This window comes from Sus scrofa, chromosome 3 (genome assembly GCF_054392235.1).
Source record: "Sus scrofa isolate SSC_HxYL_T2T_F1_AM1 chromosome 3, Sscrofa_HxYL_maternal_Yorkshire_Landrace_v2.0, whole genome shotgun sequence".
Lineage (NCBI taxonomy): Eukaryota > Metazoa > Chordata > Mammalia > Artiodactyla > Suidae > Sus > Sus scrofa.
In genome coordinates, this window is record NC_139385.1 from 40,678,401 (window position 1) to 40,684,164 (window position 5,764).

The 5,764-nt window shown below is 44.0% G+C and overlaps 1 pseudogene; it reads right to left on the minus strand.

Moving 5' to 3' along the window:
• Positions 1-378: 378 nt before the first annotated feature.
• Positions 379-466, minus strand: LOC146404556 (U6 spliceosomal RNA; annotated as a pseudogene).
• Positions 467-5,764: the final 5,298 nt, after the last annotated feature.

Below are 5,764 nucleotides of genomic sequence, written 5' to 3' on the forward strand. Positions count from 1 at the left end.
AAAGAGTATATGTATTCATGTGCATATCTAGGAATTTTAATGGTCAAGTACTATATATATTAATTTACAATTGATTTTTTACCTATTATTCTTCGTAAAACCTAGGATGCTCTCAAATAAATATCATTCTTTTATAGACCACTAAGAAATAATAAAGTGCAGATTTTGCACCTCTATTTTATTATTTTTTTTATTTTTTAATGATTTTTATTTTTTCCGTTGTAGTTGTTTTACAGTGTTCTGTCAGTTTTCTACTGTATAGCAAAGTGATCCGGTTACACATACACATATGCATTCTTTTTCTCACATTATCCTCCGTCATGCTCCATCAAAAGTGACTAGATACAGTTCCCAGTGCTATATAGCAGGATCTCATTGAAAAATGTGGAATGATTTATGAATTTGCATGTCATCCTTCCACTGGGGCCATGCTACTCCTCTATAAATAGGGTGCAAGCACTGCACCTCTATTTATATCATGTATTTCTAACATCCCCTTAGCCAAAGTAAGCTACATGGCTAATTTCAAAGCCAATTTATATATTTATTTATATATAAATTTTATATATAATCTACTACTGAGGAGTGAAACATTGAGACCAATGATTAAATCAATAGGGTATTTCAAAGTCATTATATCTTATATTTATGCCCCTTTGTTACCCACCTCATAGACTTGTTGGAACAAAGTGGATCATAATACATAAAGTGCAAGAAGAAAACAATACGGAAGTAAGCACAGCAAAATCTAACCATGGTTGTTACAGAGAAGTGGGATGAAAGATGGTTTTTATTTTCTTCTCTGTCCTTTTGATTTCTCTCATCATAGGTTTTCTATGATGAGTGGGGGTTACTTTGAAAAGTCAGACAATAAACCTCCACCTACATCCTTCATTATTTCCCTTAAGGAAGTCCATGTAGGAAAGGAGTTATGGAGAGAAATAAGTAGGTATTTCTTTTTTTATTTTTTATTTTTTTTGTCTTTTTGTCTTTTTAGGGCCGAACACATGGCATATGGAGGTTCCCAGGCTATGGGTCTAATCGGAACTACAGCTGCTGGCCTACACCACAGTCACAGCAATACAGGAACTGAGCCACATCTGCGACTACACCACAGCTCATGGCAACGCTGGATCCTTAACCCACTGAGTGAGGCCAGGGATCAAACCCACAACCTCATGGATCCTCATCGGGTTGGTTAACCACTGAGCCACGATAGGAACTCCCTAAGCAGTTATTTCAGAGGAATGTCAGAGGAAGGCACTGGTCTTTGGGGATGGTGGCATTAGTATATACAGGATCCCCAATATTAGAGAGATTAGGGGTAGGAGGCAGATGATGAAGAGAAGAAATTCTGAGCCAGAGGAAAGACAACAGCATGGGTGTCAGAAACGTGTTATGAGAACTGGGTCTGTGAAGCCAGGTCCATGTGTTAGAGCTGGGTGCTAAGAGATGAGAACAAGTATGTCAGGAAGGGGAACGCTATGAGTATTTAGAGCATTGAGTCTGGATGCCTCACATCCTTCCTGCCTCAGGTGAGCCTTCAGTCTGGAGATGAAGATGAGGTTGAAGTTAAGGATGGAGCAAAGGGACTTTGGTTGTGAGTAGAGTTGGTAAGAGAATGCTGAGCAGGACCCGGCCAATCTCTTAACAAGCAGAGTGCGGTCCAACACCGAGGAACACCGGAACAGTGGCTCTCAAACTTTATCCTGCATCGGCATCACTGGAGAGTGTGTGAACACACAGATTGCCAGGCTCCACCTCCAGAGGTGGTCTGGGATGTACAGAGAATGTACATTTCAAATAAGCACCCAGGTAACGAACGTCGCTGTTGCCAGTCCACGGACTGCCATTGAGAACCACTGTGCCAAGGAAACTGTTCTCAGCTTGCTTGCAATTTCTACCACCTGGAGAGCTTTTAAATATCCTGATGCCTAGGCTGCACCCCAGACCAATTAAGCCAGAATCTAGGGGTGGGACTCAGTCATCAGTATTTTTTTTTTTAAAGCTCCCAAGGTGAATACAATGTGCAGCCAGGGTTGAAAACTGCTGTTCTGAGGAGAATTAATTGAATCCGTTTAACTGCTGAGTACATTGGCAGCAGGTACTAAATTAGCTCATCACCAACCACCACCCCTCTCTCTGTGGAACAAGGAGTTTGAAATTGTGCCTGTGGAAACTTCCTGGAAGAGTGAAGCTTAACAGCTGGAACTCAACCACCTTCCTGGACCCCAAAGGAATTAGGCAAAACTCTTGACACTTGGATAAGGAGAAACACGATGAATTGTGATCTGGGCACGTCCTCCTCGGAGAGGGACCAAGGTCATGGTCAGATGCAGGTTGCTTTTGTTGAAAAGAAGTATTGTGAAGATGCTAAGGTCTTCAAATATGATGTAGCATGTACCTAGCAGGTGTCCTTCTAAGTCATCTCCTTAAGTCTTCAAAGTTGCCAGAGAAGGAGTCAGAACTATGTCACATGAGATGGTTCTAGAGGTACAGCTTGAAGGAAGGTGGGATTTCCCCCTAGGTTTCGTCTTCTTTCATCTCTCTTTTGTTTCTATGAGACTTTCTTCCAGCCCAGGCATCCACCAAGTCCCACTCTCTGGAGTGGTTTTTTTTTCCTCTTTTCTAAAATCTGAGAAAGCAGCCATCTCTTTTCCAATGAGACATTAGCTTAAAGCACACCTCCTCCCATGTGAGAAGTCTCAGGTCCTTTCACCCTATACCTTAATAAAGAAGTCCCTGGGGGCGTTCCCTTTGTGGCTCAGCAGTTAAGGTGACCCACTAGGATCCATGAAGATGTGGGTTTGATCCCTGGCCCTGCTCAGTGGGTTAAGAATATGGCATTGCTGTGAGCTGTGGTGTAGGTCACAGATGTGGTTAGGATCCAGCATTGCTGTGGCTGTGGTGTAGGCTGGCAGCTGTAGCTCCAATTCAACCCCTAGCCTGGGGAGCTTCTGTATGCTGTATGTGCAGCCCCCAAAACAGCAAAAAAAAAAAAAAAAAAAAAAAAAAAGAAAAAAAAAGACCCTGGAAATCAAAGAATCTCTGTTAGCTTGAGGAAAGGCTCCCTGATGCTGAGATTACAGCTTAGGGACCGAAGAGGAGCTGTCTTCAAAGATTTCGTGATGGGCTGAATTGTATTCCCTCACATTCATATATTGAAGTCCTAACCCCCCAGGACTTCCGAATGTGGCTGTCTTTGGAAATGGGTTCTTATGAATAGATGATTAAGGTAAAATGAAGTCACATAGATGGACCCTGATCCAATAGGACTGGTGTCCTTACTAGAAGAATTGATTTGGACACAGACGCACACACAGACGGAAGATGATGTGAAGACACAGGGAGATGTCCCATCTATAAGCCAAGGACAGATGCCTCTGAAGAAACCAACCCTGCTGACTCATGGCTCTCAGGCTACTCTTTCCCAGAACTATGAGAAAATATATTTCTGTTGTTTAAGCAACCCCCCCCCCCGCCCCTGCAATTTGTGGTACTTTCTAGGAAACAAGTATAGATCTGAGTGGATGATTTGTTCAGGGGGGATTCAACGCATTTTCCACAGGACTAAACTAATGGAGTGGATATTAGAGGCAGATGGAGTGGGCTCAAAATAAACGTAACTGAGTATTCTTTCTTAAAAAAATTTGTTATTATTATTATTTTGCAGCTGCCCCTGTGGCATATGGAAGTTCCCAGGCTATGGGTTGAATCAGAGCTGCAGCTGCTGGCCTATACCACAGCCACAGCAATGCCAGATCTGACCTGCATCTGCAACCTATGCCACAGCTCATGGCACTGCCGGATCCTTAACCCACTGAGCGAGGCCAGGGATTGCACCTGAGTCCTCATGGATACTAGTCGGGTTTGTTACTGCTGAGCCACCAGGGGATCGTCATAATTGAATATTCTTTATTGACTATTGCTGCTAACATACATAATATCCCCTTTAGACACTGTGTGTCTCCACTTAAGAGCATAGGAGTTTTTTAAAACACCTTTTTTTTTTTTTTTTTTTTTTTTTTGCCTTTTGGAGGGCTGCACCTGTGGCATATGGAGGTTCCCAGGCTAGGGGTCGAGTCAGAGCTGTAGCCGCCAGCCTACACCGGAGCCACAGCAACGCCAGATCCAAGCTGCATCTGCCGTCTACACCACAGCTCACAGCAACGCCAGATCTGAGCCTTGTCTGCGACCTACACCACAGCTCATGGCAATGCCGGATCTTTAACCCACTGAGTGAGGCCAGGGATCGAACCCTCAACCTCATGGTTCCTAGTTGGATTCGTTAACCACTGTGCCATGAAGGGAACTCCTAAGACACATTTTTTATTATAGTTGATTTATAGTGTTCTGTTAATTTCTGCTGTATAGCAAGGTGACCCAGTTACACATATACATACATTCTTTTTCTCACTTTATCCTCCATCATGTTGCATCACAAGCGATTGGATATAGTTCCCTGTGCTGTGCAGCAGGACCTCATTGCTTATCCACTCCAGAGGGAGTTTTGTTTTGTAAGCGGGAGAGTAAATATTTTGGGGGTTGGGGGTTGGAGGGCCAAAGTGTTGGAAAGAGAACTGAGAGTTACGGGATGATGTTTGTTCTTCGGGGAGTCCCTTGGGCTTGTTTGGAACCCCAGTGGAAAGAATTTAGATGCAAAAGTTGAAAAAATAAGAGTTGATGTGACCTCTTTTAAGGACTTCCTTGGCGTAATTCCTGATACACAAAAACACTCAAAGATGTTAGGTGGCAGAGTGTTCACTGCACCCTCCTCTCCTAGATCTTTGCAGCAGACACCTTTGGGTGGGTCTCACCTGTTGGCAAAAGTTTCTCTTCCTCTGGTAACGTCCCATCCCCATCTAGTGAATCAAGAGGGCAAACCCCAACAGCCACGGCAGTGGAGCTGTGTGACTGGACCTCTGGCTGCAGTTGTTTGGACCAGGAGGGCTCACCTGATGCCAGGTGGGCCAATCGAAGACTCCTCCCATGGTACTTGCAATTGGGCTTCAAAAGACTCCAGACTCTATCAAGCTGGTCCATAGAAACTCAGGAGCTGAAGCATACCTATTTATTATTATTGTTGCTGTTGTTATTATTTGCCACGTGTCCTACAGGTTTGCAGGGAGCGGATGACTCTGACTATTAGAAGCACAAGAATGAGGTGGAAAGAAGCTCTGTCACTGGTAGATTTTCATTTTACACCTTCTTCCTGTGGCCCCTCTATGTTCCTGCTCTTGCCTCCTATGGCAGATACCTATGTCCTTACAATTCAATACCTTTCTTTTTTTGGCAGTACCTGAGCCAGGAATCAAATCCCAGAGGGCTCAGATCACACAGCTATGACCTATGCTATAGCTGTGGCAATGCCCAATCCTGAACCCACTGCACCAGGCGAGGGATGGAACTGGCGCTTCCACAGTGAACAGAGTCCCTGCAGTCGGGTTCTTAACCCACTGTACTATAGCAGGAACTCCCAATACATTCTCATTTGACCTAAGTCTTTCCATCATACTCTTAACTGAATTTTCGTAAAACTTTGCTTGATGGCTATGAAGGCTATCACTCATCTTTTTAGCTGCATGATGAGGTAGACCAGATAACAGCCGCAACAACAGAGCACTGCCTGTGAATTCCTCTGCACTCTCTCAACCAGGCCAGGACCTCCACTTGTTTCCAGAAAAAGCTACCTTTGTGGCTTCCCCTGCTGAAGAATGGCCATCGTTCTGCAGAGTAGCTTAATAATCTCATGCATTGTAAACCA